The 19,956-nt window shown below is 38.9% G+C and overlaps 1 protein-coding gene and 1 pseudogene across 1 annotated transcript in view; one reads left to right on the top strand and one right to left on the bottom strand.

The window, feature by feature from the left end:
* The window catches only part of Slc25a21 (solute carrier family 25 member 21), a 482,653-nt gene that overhangs the window by 163,245 nt on the left and 299,452 nt on the right, over positions 1–19,956 (top strand). The window lies entirely within an intron of this gene.
* Positions 677–1,417, bottom strand: LOC131924630 (large ribosomal subunit protein eL15-like; annotated as a pseudogene).

The raw sequence follows: 19,956 nt of genomic DNA, 5'->3' as shown, positions 1-19,956 counted from the left end.
CAATATTATGTTATAGCAAAGAAAAATAACCACTGTAGGCAATCTCACACAGGAAATGGGATGACTAGTCAAACTCGGGTGTCTGTCTAGACTTTGTTCCCAACTATGAAGGCTTGGACTTCATTTACACATGTATTAACAACTACAATTTTAATTTCCATTTTTTTTATTTTACCCATAATGCCTTGACAAATTCCAATGATAGAACTAACAAGCAAATAGTTTCCTTTGGAGAAGGATGAAAATGTACTCACTCCCAGAGAGAATACACAGAGAAGAAAAATACATGATAATATGATAATTGTGTTAAAACCCATAGACCTTACTAAGGCATGTGTTTTGAATGAATTCAAAATGTTATATTTTTTAAATAATCCTCAGAGTACACAGAGTCCAATTTGCTGAGGCCCAAATAGATTGCTAATGGCTACAAAACTTTGCCTTGATATTCAAAATTGCCAAGCTTAGAAAACACTGTTTTACCCCAAGTAATTCCACTTCCAATTGCAAACAGAAGCAAAAGCAAGTTTTCATTCTTTTCTTGTAAATAGCGTTTGCGTTGCTTTCAACTCCTTTACTTCAAATCCAAAGTAAAAGAGTGTATTTGTGAATTTCTCCCTGGTAAATTTACTTTGGGGTAAAATATGATAATCACAACTCTAATTCTCACTGTACATTTTTTTTTGACGTTCCTAAATTGTTTATTGGGTATGAATTTTACAAACATTACGTGTATTAGCGGTAACGGTGGAGCTGCAGAGTATTGCGCCTTCTCCAGGCTGCACGGCGAGAGTCACCAATAGTGTGGTGGAACTTGTGCCCTTTCCAAGGCCACGGCTCTTGGGGCCAGCAGATGTCAGCCCACGTATCTCTCTGTGCTTGTGGACTGGTTTGGTGATCCATTGGGTGTCAAGGTTTCTTCTGATAGCTTTATGGAATGGATCAATGAGGATAACCTCAAAAAATTTATATGTGGAATCTTCGCCAACCCAGTAAGAATTCAGGACTCTCAGAGCCCCACAATGGCGTCCAGCTTTCTCCTCAGCAACAGACTGAAGGCTTCGGGCAAACTTTAGCTGGGTAACACCATGATGGACAGGCTTGCCATAAGTTGCACCCTTAGGAACTGGGCGTTTGCGGCCACCACGGCGGACACGAATCCTGTATATGACATAACCTTGCTTGGCCTTGTATCCCAGCCTTCGCACTTTGTCAGGCCGGGTGGGGCGGGGAGCCCTGTGCAGCGCCGAGAGCTGGCGGTACTGCCAGCAGCGGACCCTTAGGAGAAAGCGCATCACGTCCGACTGCTTCTTCCTCCACAGCTCCTGGATGTATTTGTATGCACCCATCTTGGCTCACCTGATGGCTGCCGCCAGAGGAAAGGAAGAAGCCTTTCTCCCACAATCCCTTTTGCGGCTCCTCCTCACTGTACATTTTTATTTCCGGTGAACTTGGTTTAAAAATTTACACTGCTTCTAAAACCTAGCATGTCTTATATGTTGCAAAGTGTGAGCAAAGGAGTTCAAAACTGTATGGATAACCAACTTCAGTCAATAAGAATAATTATAAAACCATATGAGAGACTTTAAGGGATAAAGCACATGATTTGCTCTTGATTATGACCATCAATACTATTTTATGAGCTAATTTTGGGTCCCCCAAGTAGACAACAAACTGACATCAGAATGCAAGTGGATGAAACCAAGGCCAACCTCATAGGTGAGGTCTGTATGCAGTTGGACAGGTCCTGTGGTCAGAAGAGTTACCAGCTCAAGTATGAGCATTATGGATTCTTTGTACCTCTCAAATTCATAATGAATTCTAAATCTGTGTATAATATTAGGAAGTGTGGTCTTGAAAATTAGCTCTACCCACTACATTATTTTTTTTCTGTAAACTAGCTTCCTCCAGTTTTCTCCCTCATTTTTCATTACCAACAGCATTTCTGTTAGAGAGCATTTAATTTGATTTTGAGACCCACAAGGTAAAGGAAAAAATGTGGCATTTTGTAACATCTATAGGAGGAGTACATTATATACATGATAAACAAATTGGTGAATGAATGAATCAATGAAAAACACTCTATTTTACTTCAAACTAATGGCGGGACATGATAAAGAATAACCATAAATTTGCTACTTGTGTATATGTTGCATTTGTCTTTTTTCATTCAAATGTAGTGCATTGTGAGTTAGGACTTAGATTCAAATCAATAGAGGAGTTTGTTAAGAAGTCTGTAACTAAGTACTCACATATCACTTAAATCAGTGTTTGGGGCTGGGACCAATTAGCGGTCTTTTTCTTTTTTAAGGTGTGTGTGTGTGTGTGTGTGTGTGTGTGTGTGTGTGCACATGAGTGCAGATGTGCCCATGAAGATCAGAAGATAGTGTCATATCCCCTGGACCTGGAGTTACCCAGTGTGGGTGTGGGAAACAAACTCTGGTCTGCCGCAAGAGTAGTGAGTGCTCTTGACCACTGCAGCGTCTCTGCGGCCACCAATTGGTGTTCTTTAAAAGGCTACTAGGTAATTCCAATGCAGGGTTATAATTTTTATATGACTCAAGCCATGTGTCTTATATGTTAAAACTGGGCCATGACAAGCGAATATCTATCTCTTAACTAATGAGAGACTTCCACAGTAGATGCTCTTTGTGTTGACTTGCTTCGATTTGTAAAATTTTAATAGAATGATAAAAGGTACTGATTTTTGTTTATCATGGACAGCCCACCATGACCTTCAGCTAGACATTAAAGGCATTAACAATTAATTTGTGTTTTAGAATAAAAGTTATTTACCCATGTTATTACTATAAAAGACAAAGTATTATATAAACTAAGAAAAAGCAGTGATGTTATAGGTACTAGAAACAAAATAACAAATGAAGCTGATATTTAAAATTGTACAAGTGAAAGCATAATTCATAATTAGAAGACTTAAGATAAACATGCATGGAGAACTCACAATTATAAAACAGAAATTGTGGGGTACTTTCTCCAATGTTAAATTTCTACAGTCCTACGATTTTCCAGTTATTCCATTAAATTGGATAAAACAGCACTGCTCTAACACACTTGGTGAGTCTAACAGAACATCACAAAAAAGTAATCCCCAAAGAAGACTCAAGCCAGACGTGAAAGGGTATCATTTCAGACACACTTGAGGAGCCACTTGACCCGGCATTGGGAAAACGGAAAGAGAGCTTCATTCATTTGCTTATTTAGCTATTTCTAAAGACGTAATTAGTTCTATTAAATTATTGCTGCAGAGGAAGGATAGAAACACGAGAACTAGAGCAAAGAGGGGGCTATAAAGGCAATGGGAACTCATCTTGAAGATTTCAAGAGCTAAACAATGTTGAACACAAAGGTCATGCTAGCGCGCTTTGGTTTACTGCTGGGGACTGAACAAGAGGTCCATGGGGCTGGAGTTCTTACGGTGGTATTGAATCAATGGGCCAGACTTTCACTAGATTGCAGAACTTGGCATGAGCTAAGGGCGGATGGACACTGCTGAGTGACTGTTTTCTGTGCTTGTTGTCAGTCTATGATTGGTCCAGCTAATAACTCGGACTCCCCCCATACCTACTATAAAATAGATTTTGTGGATAAAGCTATCCAGGAAGAACAGAGAAGCATCCACCTACATACAATATTGAGACTCACTCTTTCATTTTCCATAGTGACTATGAATCAAAATCCATTTAATGGTCATTTTATTGAAGTCCTGAATAAGAACCAGTGAAAAAGGCAGTGGCTGATTCTGTCTTCTCTTTATTCTCACAAAGAAATCTGTCTCTTTCTCACTCTCTGCCCTTTGTTCTGCCCTTCTCTCCTGATGGGAATAAACAGAACAGAGTCTGTTCTTCATCTGCAACCATCTTAAGCCACAGCATTTTCTCTTCAAGTCCTCTTTCCACACTGGAAAGCAGATAACACAACCTCTAGGAGAAAGACATAGCTCCCAATCACAACGGCTAACCATTTGGGTTTTTTTTTTTTTATGAACTTTTTACTAATTTATTAATGTCATCACTGATATAAGTCAGTCAGGAGAGAAAGCATCTTCTCCATAGATCACCCGTTGTCCCTGGAGTTATGGATGCTATGAATGGTTCACTCATAACTATGTGTAGTAAAACAAACGTGTTCTTCCTTTTATGGACATAGAGATCCTCATCTCCTTCCAGTAAGTGGAATGCTCCCCTTGCAGACTTACTTTGTTCTTGCATTGCTCTTCTAATATAGTAAACATAAGTAAAGGATTGTCAGCCACATTCAGGGGATTGATGAAAGTGTTTCTTTGCCTCCTTATAAATTTGCCATGAAGTAAATTTTTCTGGGGCTTTTACACACAGGGGGCTGTGTTTGTTTCACATTAGTTATCATTTATGATGAAAACAATAATAAAACGTATTCTCTGGAAATGAACACAGCAATCCCTCATACTCAATTTGTCTGTTTTGCTTTGGTACAACCTCAGTCAAAATGGAGTTAATCAGGAGTGACCTCATAGGGTCACTAACTCTAAAATTAATTCTGGTTTTAATGATATATGTCTCTAATTTATACCTTAAAAGTGTGGACCACCTGTGTTGTTGACTGGTTGTGATCATCTTGAGACCTAAGGGATTTCTATCAAGAGAAAACCCAGACATGCAGGATACATGTTTCTTTAAAGTGATGCTATAAAATTATTTTCTCAATTAAATCTAAGTGATTCACTTTTTATTTTTAAAGCCATAAAACTTGTGGCTTTGAGATGATTGAATGTATGTTTGTGATTTGTTTTCACTAGCCTCTTTCCTTATTACCCTTCTCCAGTGACACCATTCATGTAGCCTAACCACAAGTCTTAAAGTGCATTTTGTAGACAGGGCCACATTTGGCATTGGGCTATAGCTTGCAGTAATACAATTTTATAGAAAATAGCAGTATTAATTAGCTATGTTCTGGTGAACTGGAAGTACATGTTTATGATTATTGTCTAAAGCCAAACAGGAAAATGTAAAAGCAATAATAAATATGCTCTTTCTCATTCCACTATACCAGCTTAGGCAAAATTTTGACTGGAAAAGCATAAGTGAGTAATTAGATAATTGCTGCCTTGATTGAGCTTAATAGGAAACATTTCAATTAGGCTAAACCTACACAGAAAGGAAGTGGGTTTTTTACAAAGGGAAACATTCCTTGTCATGCAACTGTCAGCTTGTGCCCACACTAAGAGATGGGATTAAGTGGATCTGTGCAAAGGAAACAAAAAAGAAATGATTGCTGTAATTAGACCTATACTTAAACACTGTGTCTTCTGATAGAGTTTCTTGATGATTCTAACGTTGATAACACAGCCCCTATCAATGCCTGTAACAAATTACTGCCTTAAATCTACCACAATGCAAGTTCCTGGGGAAAGAAAGCCATAATTTTCCCATAGTACAAAAACTCAACATTCTAGAGTTGCAGTCTTCTCCAAGCCACCTGCACGCTGACAAATAATCTGAAAATCCATTTGGGGCTAGTTTGCATGGTGAATAGTTGCCCCCTAGCATACCTGGAGCGTGTATCTGTTTGCTGACTCAGGACCAGAGCCAGATGTTGAAAGTCTCCTTTCTTGAGTGGGTATCCTAGGAACAGTGCTACTCTCAAAATCCTGGGGGTTGACATATTAGCATGACCTCTCTGACCTGTCCATGGAGGGATTTTATCCATTTAAACTTTTAATGAGCACATAGCTCCGCCCATAGGCCATTAAATTCTTGAATTTGATCTAGTTACTGATGCTACTTCATGCCCCACCCCCAGCAAGGTTACACAGATTCTGGCTTATATAGACAGTAAATCCTTAGTGTTATTTTGGGGTTTCTTGCTAAACCAGAGATAGAGAAGCCACTGATAGGAACCACTGTGTCACCAGTTAGGAGATGAAGATGTTAAAAAAAAAAACCTCTTAACTTGCCTGTGATACGTAGTGGGTAATAGCCTGGACGTTGAAAGCAAGTAAGGCTGGTTTAAAGCATGGACTCTGCTCCTAGCTGTGTGATCTTAGAAAATGTACTTAAAAATTTCAGGCCTGTTTCTTGTTCATAAAATGAGAATAACCACCACCTCCCTCCTTCGATTTCGGTGGGAAATTTATGAAGAAATGCTTGTAAGACTTTTGTGCAGCTCAAAAAGTCTGAGCTGCTATTTTGACTATAGAGTACCGATTCTTAAAAGCGAGTTTCAGGGCTTTTGAAGTCAATAATAATACCAAGAGTTCACATTTCTATGTCCTTCTCCTACCATAAGCAAGTCCATAGTTTTGAGTGCTGTGTACCACCATCATTTCATCTCTACTTCAGCTTGGCAGAATATAAAGCCGTTATGCAGCTGGAGGAGCCCAAATCAAGATGAGCTGGTCCCTATTAACAGCCATCCCAGCCTGCTGAGTGCTGCTCTGTAACCTCCCACCATGGTCCACAGCTCGGTACAAAAAGCAGCCCTCATCAGCTTCAACCAGGTAAAGTCGCCGTGTGTGTGTGTGTGTGTGTGTGTGTGTGTGTGTGTGTGTGTGTGTGTGTGTGTGATGCTCTCTCAGTGCTAATGACTGCAACATTCTCCATTTGACTATTTACGTTATTAGGACTTTAACATAAAACAGGCTTCAGACATATTTAACTTTTATAAGAGACCATCTAAAGGGACAACTGTGAAATGTTTGGTAGAATGTCATGCACTGATGCGTTTTCCAGCACATGGGAGCAAGAACTCCAAGTCCACTGACCATAAAATTAAAGTGCCTGGGTCAGGGCTGATGTTACGTTCTCAAAATGGGGTCAATAATTTGTAGTTTGTGTAGTAGCCATGGCAGTGCAAGTTTCTTTTAGGAATAATTTACAAGCACTTCATTTCGTTGTATGGAATTATTAATTTTTTTTTGGTCTGTCTTTAAAACCAGCCACAGTAGGTTAAACTGAAAAGGATTTCAGACTCTCATTTAGGGTCTGCACCTGAATTAGTTTTTTTTCCTTCTCTGGGAAGATGGCTAATTAAGGTATATTTAGACAAAGACTTCCAGAAATGCTGCTGGAGGCAGGGAAGGCTACGGAGCTTGATGGGGTGTGGTTTCTTGGAAACTGCAGCTAAAATTTTCAATCATTGTTCTTGTTTGTGCCTAGATTGTGATTAGTCTTCCTTTCCAGTCTGGAATCTCAAGTAGCAGATGCCAATCTTGTGTCAAGGCTTAGGTGTTGGGTGCTCCCTGAAGGACAGAAAATGCTGTCTTTCTCTAGTGGAGTTTCTCATAGGTGGTTCAGCATTCAGTATAACATCCTGTCTCCAGAAGCCCCTCTGACAGCTCTACAGTGTGACAGCAACTTGACATGCTGCTAGGGAGCAGTGTCTACAGGAGGTTTAAGATGGTGATACTTTTTCCTAGGGTCACTCTCTCCTGCTTGCTCCCCCACTCCCACCCTCTGAAAGGAAATTTACATGCTCAGATCCTAACTTGTCCCAATAGAGAGTCAATTACGAAAAGTTGGCCATAAATCCAATCCAAGAAAAACAGAGAAGGAACTGTAGTATTAGGATATCAGGGGTCTCTAGAATCAGTATTAATGTTCAGAACGTGTCAGTTGTGAACCGGGGGCCTTTAAGTGATATTTTAGGACTTGGTGTTTTCAGGGTGGCCCCCAAATGAATACAAATAAATCAGGGATGTTTATGTCATTAGTTTTCCCCCCCTGACTTCTTATAAAGTTAATACTGTGTCATAATTAAGAATTCATACATAATATGACTTTAAAAGTTCAATAAGAAGAAGCTGTTCATAATCAGACGTCAATGCTAAACTCATGGTTCGGTGAAGTCCATTTCCTACCCACGCCCTTCAACATCACCTACCTCTCGATTGTATACCTAAGCAATTTTAATATCTAGCACCCCAACTCCAGTGCTTAGAACTCAGATATTAAGGTGAGAGAATCCTCATAAAGTTGATAGTAATAATACAGCTATCCTTTAAAGGTGAGCATTCGTGGGTGGCTGCTCCCAGAGAACATCTTCTTTCAAGCTGTCTGTGCCTTGACTTTATATATATATATATATATATATATATATATATATATATATATAATTTTATAATTTACTTTAATTTTACATATCAGCCACGGATTCCCCTGTCCTCCCACCTCCTGCCACCCCCCGCCCCACCTTCCCCCCAGCCTACCCCCCATTCCCATCTCCTCCAGGGCGAAGACTCCGCTGGGGATTCTGTTCAACCTAGTAGATTCAGTCCAGGCAGGTCCAGTCCCCTCCTCCCAAGCTGAACGAAGTGTCCCTGCATAAGCCCCAGGTTCCAAACAGCCAGCTCATGCACTAAGGACAGACAGGTCCCGGTCCCACTGCCTGGGTGCCTCCTAAACAGTTCAAGCTAATCAACTGTCTCACTTATCCAGGAGATAGGGTGGCCAAACACCCTAACTGTTGTGCTAGAAATCTCATCCAATGACTGAGGGAAGCGGATGCAAAGATCCACAGCCAGGCCCCAGGTGGAGCTCCAGGAAATCAATTGGCAAGAAGAGGAGGGATTGTATGAGTGAGAATTGTTGAGACCAAGATTGGAAAGCACACAGGGACAAATAGCCAAATTAATGGAAACACATGAACTATGAACCAATAGCTGAGGAGCCCCCAGCTGGATCAAGCACCTTGAGTTTTTAACAGTTTAGTGAACGGCAACTGAGGCAGAGAGTGCGCCACAGAAGAAACAGATGGCTTCCCAGCAGCACTTGCTCACTTTCCTGGGAAAGAGCAAGAACCAAACCCTCTTCACCCTTCATTCTGCAAGAATTAAGACCCTGTTTTCTCATCCTGCAAAGAGATACAATACGAAGTATGTTCATAAAGATAAACCAGCAAGGGTTCCTTCTTCCATGGTAGTAATTGCTTTAATGGAACTTCTATTTTCTGAGACAACTTTCTCTTGCCTTCTTAGAAGACGTTCTGGCAATGTGCAACACAAATGTTCATCCTGTTATTACCAAACCATGTGATATTTAGCAAGTAATTGAAATTCTTTCCATTGAAATTGGAATTTCTTTACTTGCAAATCTCTAAGGTCAAAGTGTTTAATTACAGATTTTAGATGACCAATTCCAGCTCTTACATTACAAAAAAAAAAATCTATGAACCAAGTTATCCATTAAACCTCAGCTTTGGCTGTGAATCAATATTGGCTGGGGAGCTTTAAAAAAATCCACATACTTGAGCCCACACAACAGAGATTCTGATTCCATAGGTCTGCAAGGAACTGCTAGAAATTTTTAGAAAGTAGATACACAGCCAGGAATGAAGTCCTCTGCAATGGATAGTTTACTCATTGCCAGACTTCACTGTGTTCCTAGGTAGAACAGTCTAGTTTAACCAACAGAACAACAGTGAAATAGATCTAAGTAAACCTTCCCATTTGGACTTCCAGGTCTTGTATACATCTGCTTACCCTATCCTCAGCTGGTATGTTGACGGCCCTCTATGTTTGTGCTTCCAGATTGCCAACTTGCCAAAATTCACTGTATCAACTCGGCAGGTAGCTGACTGATAGGAAAGTCAATGTGCCAAAACTTTTTGGAGCTTTCTATCTTGTTTTTTCTGATTCTTTAAATAGTCCCATGCATAGAGATTTAAGCTTTAGAGAAAGGATTAATTAGATGATGAAGACTTGCATCTTATGTGCGTCCCAACGAGGCATACTGTCCTTATCAGAGAAAGAATGGGACATGTCTATTGACTTTATTATTGTGTGAACATTACAGAGTGTATGTGTACACAGCCCATTAGTGGTCACAAGGGGACAAAATATTATGAGACTCTTGTCAGCTGTGTGATCTGTCATTCATCAGAACACACTGATAAAGTTTATTACCATATTCAAAAAATGTTCAAACTCATATAAAAACTGTAGTAAGGACTTGAAGAAACAAACTCTCTTACCCAACTGGATGTAGTATAAACTTATCCTGATTTTCTGCTGGGAAGCAATCTGGTGACATATATCAGAACTCTTAATTACATACACATCCTTTACTCAAGTAAATCTGCTTCTAGGTCTCTGTCCTCAGGAATCACGTGGGCTAACACTGATAAACAGAAACATGCTTCAGAGTATGATATATAGCAGGAAAAAATAGAAACAACTTATTTAGTGAAGGTGAATAGTTCACTCCATGTAAGTACATCCATATGATTAAATATTATGTGGCATTAAAATAATGCTGATGAAGAGTTTTTAATGGGGTGAAGAAATATTAATGATACATTGTGCAAAAAAGATACAAAACTATATGGTATGATCTCAGCAACGAAAATAAAGGATGTAAGATTAAAAAGAACATGTTAACAGTAGTCATGTATAGATCACAGCATTATAATGTTTATTTTTTATTTTGTACACTTAATTTTCCCCCAAATGATCATAAATTATTTTAATAAGTGGAAAACTTTAAAATATTCTTACAAAAAATCTACTGGTTGATTAGATAAGATTGTACAAGTACAAATTAGAGTGGTAGAGTTAAGGACTCAACTATAAATAAATGGAAGCTAACCCATCCAAATTCCATTTACTTTGGCAAAAACCCATCTCAGTATTTTGGATTTCTTTCCCCATGTGTCAAATTAGGGTACTACGCCAAAGGAATGTTAATATCCCTTTAATCTTTATGATATAAAATGACCTAATCTTATCACAACATTGTTAAATATAATCCTTACTTTCTGTTAAAAAGCAAAGTCATAAGTGCTAGCTAATAATTTTTCTAGGATCACAATTTTTTTTTAAATCTCCCCTACTCTGAAATGGTAACCAGTCTGTACCAGAAATTCTTATGGTTTAAAGACATTAACAATTTGGTAAAGTAAGGAAAGGAAAAATACAGAGAAGCATATAGATTAAAAGTCGAAATATGGTGGGTTAGTGACACCAAAGGATGAGGGCTTAGTACCATTGAACATGGATAAATCCTTATGGCTTTTTGAAGTGCTGGAGATCTAATGCACGGCCTCATACACGCTAGGCAACGCTTTGCCGCTGAGCTGCACACCTCACCTCTGGATCTGAATAAATGAGAAGCATACATAGCACAGGATTCCTGGGATTGCAGGAAGTCAGAGGAAGTCTTTCAGGGCAAAAACAAAGAAATAAAGAAATAATACCAAAGCACACAAGATAGACAAAAACACTGAACACCACACCCTAAAAATAATCTTTCCATAGAATCCCGAAGAACTGACCTCAGCAGTAAGGCCTGAGATTAGAAGATTTAGGCTGAGGCTTGCTGTAACAGGAGCTTGCTAACCTAAGAACCTGGATTAACTAGGCTCCTCTCTGTGGACCTAATAAGGGATTGCACAGGGAGTGAACTGGGTTCTTGGCAGAAGGAAATACAAATCCCCTCTTCACTATAGGATTTCAGGATTCTCCCAGATTAAGTCCAATTAAATATGAATTCATCAGGTTCTGCCTAGCAGCCAACCAGGTGTAAGTTCATTAGGGTCAAGACACTGATTATATAAAGGAGAACTGAGCAAAGGTGTGGATACATTCAGGATAATGGAATGAGACTTCTCTAGATTTAAATGGAAAGAAGAAGCAAGTACATTTGTGATGTAGGGAATCTCTGGTCCTGTTGTGCATTTAAAGGCAGGTAGATAGGTGATAGACAAATGTATGATATGTGTGTATACAGGTGTGAATATAACTCCATGTAATGCATATATTTTGTGGTTCTGTCCTCATATGTAAAGGCCCATTTCCTGGATCTTGTTTTCTAAATTCTATTTTCTACTAAAAGACTTAGAGCTCCCTGGAGAAATGTATGATTTCTGAGTTGAGGCAAGGACTATGTATGTTTGGAATGTCTTTTACATTTAATAGTAAGAGCATACCCAGAAAATAATGAGGACATGTGAAGAGGAGGTGTAAAACCATTTGAAGAGGTTCTGGTCAAGTCTGGACCAATATGAGGATTAAAAGTAATCATATTAGTAGATTATATTACAACTTTAAATATTGATAGTAAAGCAAGAATCTTTCCTGATACAAATAAATGAATAAATACATGAAGAAAAAGAAAATTCTTTCTCACAATACAGTAGTATTAAATGAAGGATGGTATAAATTTTAAATTATGGCAGCTATTATAATACAAGTTAGTTTAATGAGAAACACCAATTTGACATCAACTGCTTGATATATGAGCCAAAGGGCATGATGCAGTAGAATAGAACCTGAAGTCATGAAGAAACATCATAGAAACCCAAGTTGAGACACATTCTACAAAATATGACTTACAATCTTCAAAAATGGTGAGACCAAGAGAGTTCTGAGAAACTATTTGAGATTTATAGATCTAAGAAAGCATCAGTACTAAATGCATTATGTAACCCTAGATTAGAATCTTAATATATCTAGGATAGTTTGAGGAATTTATGGAGAGTCTGGCTGGAAGGCATAAATAAATTATTTTATTATTTAATAACATTATGAATTATTATTATAAAATTATAAATTATTATAAAATATAGTTATTTTTATAATTCTCTAAGTTTGAATTTATATCAAAATAAGCACTTTTAAAGGTTATCTCATACTTTAAGAAGTCAAGTAAAGGATTGGAGTCCATAGAGACTGAAATGCAAAAAATCTAAACCTACAGAAGTTTTAGTTATTGATTTAAACTTCATGTTAAAAGTTCAATACTGTTATGAAATAGCTAAAGGAATAAGTGAATGGAATTTTATAAGGGCACAAAGAACAGAAGATGTTCAAAATCACAGGGCCGGTTAGAAAACAAAACTAAATATAAGTTGTAAAAAGAGAAAATGAAACAACCACAACTTTTGTGGTTAGATACTCAGTGCACAAGGCAAACAAAATTGGAAGTGGAGTGGAAAGTTAGAAGACGTGGAGAATGCTATCTGAAGAATATCAAGAGGTTCTAACAATGAGAACAGGGACATCAGCGATTAAAACACAAATGATAGACAAACATATTATGGATGTGACTCTGCTTGTAAACACAGCACCCCCGTGTATCAAGCAGAGTCTTAAACAGTTTATGCATATAAACATATACATACATAAAACACAAAAATACCAAAACCAAGAAGAGCCTCTGTAAAACAGCCAAAGGCAAATTATTTAAGAAGAAACCAAAGTTTGACAACAGTAGACTTTTCAGCAACAATGAGAGCCAAGAAGCAGTGGAATAACAATTTTATAATGTGAAGTTAGAATTTTCTAACCAATCATTTAATAATGAGAAGAAATAAAGACAGTTACAGGGGATTTTTCTTTTTCTTTACTTAATTAATTAGTTATTAATTAATTATTAATTGAGACAGGATATGTAGCCTTCACTATGCAGCTATGGCTGGCTAGACCAGGCTGGCCTTGAATGCACAGAGATCTAACTCGCCCTGCCTCCTGAGTACTGGCATTAAAGGTGTGCGCTACCACATCAGGCTGATATTTATGGCTGAAAATGTAATTTAGCAGTAGTAGCAGTATGCACTGATTAAGTGTCTCCTTCTTTGCAAAAAACAAAACAAACAAACAAAAAATGACTCATGTTGATGTCCTAACCCCCAGCATAATAGAATATGATAGTATTTGGAGACAGGGCCTATAACTAGTTAACTAAATGAAAATTCGGGCATTAGGATGGCTCTATTTCTGTCTGACTATTGTCCTTATAAGAGAAGCAGGTTAAATATACAACAGGAGACAACGGGGGATGTGTGCATGGAGGGACGGACATGTAAGAGCAAAGCAGTCAGAAGACAGCTGTCTGCAGCCAGGGGCAGAGAAGAAACCAACTCTTGGAGAAACCAACTTTTCTGGTACCTTCGTCTTAGACTTCCAGGCTCTAGAACTATGAGAAAAAAATTACTGTTGCTCAACCCTCCCGTAGTGTGGTATTTTGTTTTAGCAGCTCTAGCGAACTAATACAAGTGGACTTTTCTGTTTACCAAAGTATTCTTTCTATTTCAAGAAAGAATGACTTCATGGGAAGTATTTGAGACAAAGGATGGTGATTAAAGAAACATGAAATATCACACAAAGTAACAGTAGGCATGGGTTCTGGACCCTTGGGACAGCGCACTTTCTTGTCTGCCTGGCCTATCTTTGTGGCAATGAAAGGTTGATATGTTCTTTCTTACTGTGACTTTGAGTAGTGATGGCTTCACAGTGTGTCTCAGGCCGCTGTGATGCTGTTAGTGCTACTTAGCAAGTCATTCAAGAGTTAGAGCTGTTTGAAGGAGCAATTTTCTAATATCCCTAGAACAGCATCAGGGGGCTGAGGTCAAGCCTTTAGACTTCCGGGTAAGTCTTTTTTTTCTCCATGGACAACCTTGAAGGATGCAGGACTGACTGATTATTTTTCTAGTGGAGCCTGTTCTTTTGTGTCTGTTTAACGGTATGCCAGTTTAAAAACTGTACAGCTTCCCCTGAAGTTAGAATGTGCTTAGAGTTGATCCAAGTGGCCTTTAAGCAGTGTTTGTCAGCGTGACACAAACTAGATTCACCTGGGAAGAGGGACTCTCATTTGAGAAATTGCCTCCATCAGGTTTGACCTGTGGGCATGTCTGTGTGGCATTGTCTTGATTAATGATTGATCTGGGAGGGTCCAGCCACTACACCACTGGGATGGTCCTGGGTTCTATAAGAAAGTCAGCTGAGCCACTAAACAGCATTTTTCATGGTCTCTGCTTCATTTTCTGCTTCAAGTTCCTGCCTTGAGTTCTTACCTTGGCTTCCCCTGATAACGAACTGTAAGCAGTATCAAGTGAGTTTGGGTCAGTGTTCTGTCACAGTAACAGAGCAGCCATGCAAGACAGGGATTTATGTGCACCAAGAAATGCCAAGACTCTACCCGTTCACTACACCTAAGCTTGACCTGTAAGTCAATGAGACAATTTCCACTAATGAGAGCATGGTTCTTTAGACTTAAAGACTTCCAGTCTTGTTTGATTAGAATGCTCACTTCCCTGGGTGCATGTTTGAAAGCGTTGGACAGCTCTGTGGAGAGCCAGTGAAGAAATGAAGTCCTAACATGTGACAGTCATCTCCCCTTGGAGGTTACTCTTCCTACTTTCTCTTAGGACTCATCTTGCAGACATCTTTAGCTTCACACAGTGACAGTGTCATTACAACTCTCTTCTAACCACACTGTCATACGGCCTCGTGGGGGCAGCTAAAGGCCAGTGATGAGGTGTCCAGGTTCCAGTTGCTTTTGCCACTATTCTGGAGTCACTGGACTGTATGACTATAGATAATGAGATCAGAAAAGGCAAAGCAATATAAACCTGGCAGGAGAAGGTTTTTTGTTTGTTTTTCTAATTTTTCACTATTGCCTAGTAGTACCTACACCAATATTTAGCATATGGCAAGCACCCACAAATATTAGTGAGAAATCTCTTCAGAACTATGGTAGCATGAGTTTGTTCACCCTCCCCGTATCTAATTTTAAGTTGCAAAGAAAGCAGTAATGCTAAGAAGTGAATTCATCATTATGGACAACCACTGGAAATTCTTCCATTAGCACATGCTGTTAGGAAGACATCCACACCATGTATATTCAAAACCAGTATAAAGAACAATGAAATGTCTTTAAAATCTGTATTGGTGTCTAAGCCTAGATATCCTTAATGCTTGACAAAATATAAAATTTTTGGATCATTACGCTATTCGTATTTTGTGTTGGCAGTTAGATGTTCCTTTGGCGAATTTTGAGGGGAAAAAAATCAAAGAATATATTCTTAAAGTATAGACTTAGAAAATGAAAATAGTCCAAACAGGTACATGTCCTCTTCTAATAATGGGCATATTATTTTGTTATGTGTAGCTGCAGAAGCTAATTTTTAAAAGGTATCTACTTAAGGTGGACTCTTTCATGATTAAGGAATTCTGTTATTAAAATATCCCTGTGTTTATTTTAAACTTTCTCTGTTTCACATGCATAAGCTTGATTAAAAAATAAGGCTACTATGTTATGATGGTGGAGTAATAGTGTGCTATTTTTATGTATAGAGGCTCATTCCTTAAGGAGTGTTCAGAGCAAGGTTGATACCACTGAATGACTTTATTTCTTCAATGACTCATAGTTTCTGTTATTCTGTATCTTGAAGCAACTTCCTCTTGGCATAAATTCTTAAAAAATAAATTTTAAAGGTCCTAAAATCAGTTGTGAAGTTTAGTTTGGTGCTGAAATTTTATTCTTACCTGCAAAGAACAGCATCCCATCATGTTTACAATAACAGACATTGTGTTTTGCAACTGCTTCCAGGATATTTGATTTTGTGGGATCACTGTCATCATGAAATCAGTGGGACACCATTAGAAACAACATACATAACCTCAAAACAAACACTCAGATCAGTGACTTTTCAAACAATAAATTCAGACAACACATCAGAAAGTCTATTGGGGAGTGAATGGACCAAATATTCAGTTCACTAGATATCCTTGTGTAGGCCCTGCCTAGTCCTTACTAAATAACCAGAAATAACCCATTCTTTCTGTACAGTCTCACCCCACAAGCCACCAAACATGTCCTTGAACTTAGGGCTTCTTCCCTAGATCTGAGGGTACATTCAGAGGATACCCTATGCCAGCCCTCCAAGATTTTATAGTCTTTCTATAGGAAACTTTTTGTTAAATTGAGAATAAGCTTCTGGCAGCAGTCTGTGGAGTGTGTTTTACCTCTGAGTCTCTATGACCTAGTGCTCTGCAAATCCTTTGTCCTAAACAGAGTAATTCTTTCTCTCTGCAGAAAATAAGAAATAGATGAAAGTGCTGCATTTAACTTACACACAAAGCTAAAAATGGGAGGATCTGAATTATGTGATCCATCGTTTATTTAGCTAATTAAAACTTGTTTAGACAGTGTATAAAACATTTAAAAATATTTCCTCAGCTGGTTATTTAGGTTCCTTTATTGTCTTCTATATTAATGTACTGTTATTTTTGGGGGGGATTGTTTTCTAATGGAGTAATATAAACTGGAAGCTGTAGACCCTGTATTCTGCTTTGAGTTCCTTGAAAGGACCAGGCACTTGGCAAATAGTTGTTTTTGGCAAACACCAGCATAATGCTGTCTAACCTGTTAGAGTGTATTGTTAGCTTAAGACGAAAATTGGCTGGTTGGTAGAAGTGACTGTAGCAAGTTAACCAAACAATGATCCTAGTTATATGCCCAATTTACTGTCAGTGAATGGCTTAGGCACCAGGATCTTCTGTGACTTCCCAGAAGGGACACTTCAGTCTAGTTTGAGAGTAACCGAGTCTAAATAGGAAATGGTGTGCAAGTGTAAAACTCCTAATCAAGTACTTATAGAACATACTTGAGGTATGTGGGTGTTATATTTTTCAGTTTTGTACTATGTTAGATGTTGTACTCCACTTTGAATAATAAGTGCCATCAAAATATAGGAATTAAATGAATATTCATGTAATATTTTATAGTAATATCTTGATTTTTTTACTTCATAGTAATATCTTGTTTCTTAACCAAATGTGGTCCAACTTGATCTTGTTATTGATAATAGTGACTCTAAATTTCATTCAATATTTCAAAAAGTCAAATACTCAAAGCAAAACTTCTGTGTACCATTGAGGAATGTGTGGTTGCAGGAGTGGGAGGGAGAATGATACTGAATGAATGAAGGGATAGCTTTCTTGGTAAAGTGCTTGCCTGTGTTTCATCCCCTAGAACTCACTTTAAAAATAAAAACTCAGGTGTGGTGGTAAATACTTGTAATCCCAGCACAAGAGAGGTGAAGTTGATGGATCCTTGGGGCTGGATGGTAAGTTCCAGGTCAAGGAGAGACCCTGCCTCAAAATAGAGTGAGTGCCAAGTAAAACATCCAAGGTTTTCTGGCTTCCACAAACATACTCACACATGTGTACATATACCCAGACATGTTTATGTGTACACACACACACACACACTCATCCACAGAGGCATGTGCACACAGAAAATGATACCTGGTAGGGAGATGGGAAAACCTGAGGGCATACCCAAAAGGAGAAATTTCAAACATGCCAAAGGTGAAGCTAATAAGAGTTTTTCTTTAAAAGAAATCATAGTGAATGGCCAACTAGATGTCTCAGCAGCTCAAAAGCACTTGCATGCAAGCCTGATGCCTTGTTCTAACCTGGAACCCATGGTAAAGGAAAGGACCAATTCCCCATCACACATACACACGGTAATAATAAATAAAGATAGAAATTTAGTAACTCATAATGGTAAAGGAGAAAAATACTATGTTTTAACTATTAAGTGATATGTTAGTTCTTTCTATCCTTTCAGAGATGATAGGTGATATAAATAATAGTGTTTTATACTGTTTTATAGCTGATATAATGTAAGAAAACCAACTTTCCTGCAAGAGCCCATTTACATTGCAATGAAAAGTCATTACATTGTGACATTTTCCTCCTATGGCTCTCTTGCTATAAGAGAAAAGGAGACATCATGAACCCTTGTGCTTCCCAGGAGTTTGGAAGACAACCTGGGCCCTGTTCCAGAGCTGACCTCCCCGTTAGCATCTGGGCTTCAGGGTTTCTTGTGGTTTTTGTAATAGAGCGGACATTTGTAGCCAAACCTCTCTTTATAATCCTTTTCCCTTGGATCAAACACTGGAGCTTTTGCTATCTGCCACTGGATCTGTTGAGCAGAGTGAGAGACAGTCCTCCTCTGCAGCTGGCCGAGCATGTCTCCTTCAGAGGAGGAAGGGTTTTGTTTTTGAAGGACTGGGCTTCTGCCCCTCTCAAGCACAACACCAAAACCTCAACAAAAAGTAATGACTGAACCTACAATAAAATGGTAGGTCAGGAAAATAAATTAAAAGAGAATGGTGCCAGTAATGACATGAACTTAGAAAAAATATGAATGCCTTGAAAGCTTGAAAAACAATTCTTATAATAGATGAATGCAGCATGCTGAGGAAGAAATACAGGTCCTGTGAACATCTTGTTGTCTGTGTGCACATGGAGAGGGCATGCTCTTGAAAGATTAAGATGTCTTGAGTAACATTTATTCCACACTACGTGTGCTCTGGCTGAAAAGATGACTTGAGCCACTGAGGAGATGATCAGCTCTTGATGGGGTTGGGGGGAGGGTGAGCGCTTGCCGCCTTTAGAGTACTAGGGAAGGATGACTAGGGTTTTGCCCATGAAGGGTTTCAAAGCAAGAGGATGAACTTGCACAGGGTGGCTGCAGGTGTGGCCACAAAACAAAGGAACGTGCTCATGGGGTGCAAATCCCAAATGACACTTGGTTTCTTCTGTGGCCTAGTTTCTGCCTTCCTGCCTGGTGGCTGGCAAGTGACTCAGCGTTTCTAGGAGGCCTGTGTTGCATCAGCTTCCCCCTGGGGGGGGTGAGGGCCTCTTGGAGCTAGGGTAGTAAGAAGATGAGACCAAACCCGCCCACCATGTCCTGGACTCCTATTGCACAGGCATCTTGCATTTGATTTTCCTTCCATATACAAGCTACAGCTTGTTCACGAGGGACCGCTAGTCATTTAATTTCAGCGATGCCTAAAATATGGGCTAAACAAAATCAAATGATATCATAAGCAACAACAAAGAGAAGCTCTGAGTCTTTTGAAATATTTGAAATAGGTTAGAATTTGCCCACTGAAATTACTCAGGTCCGCAGGGAACGTTCTTGTGTTATACTGATCTTGACTTCATATGTGCTCATATGACTTGCACATGTGAAGGACCCTCACCACTTCTTGGGACCTGCCCACAATCACTGCACATTTCTTCTCCCCTATACTGCGTGATTGGTGGTCTGCTGTACATTGTGCAGATGTTTCTCCTGGGCTATTTCATGATTATTTTTCAAGTGGCCTCTTAGTCAAGGGATGGCAGGTCAGCACATGGAAACATCTGCTCTTACCATTTTTCTAAGC

The sequence above is a fragment of the Peromyscus eremicus genome, chromosome 14 (assembly GCF_949786415.1).
Source record: "Peromyscus eremicus chromosome 14, PerEre_H2_v1, whole genome shotgun sequence".
Taxonomy (NCBI): Eukaryota; Metazoa; Chordata; class Mammalia; order Rodentia; family Cricetidae; genus Peromyscus; species Peromyscus eremicus.
Note: the sequence above shows the minus strand (reverse complement) of the source record. Positions and strands in the feature narration are given on the sequence as shown.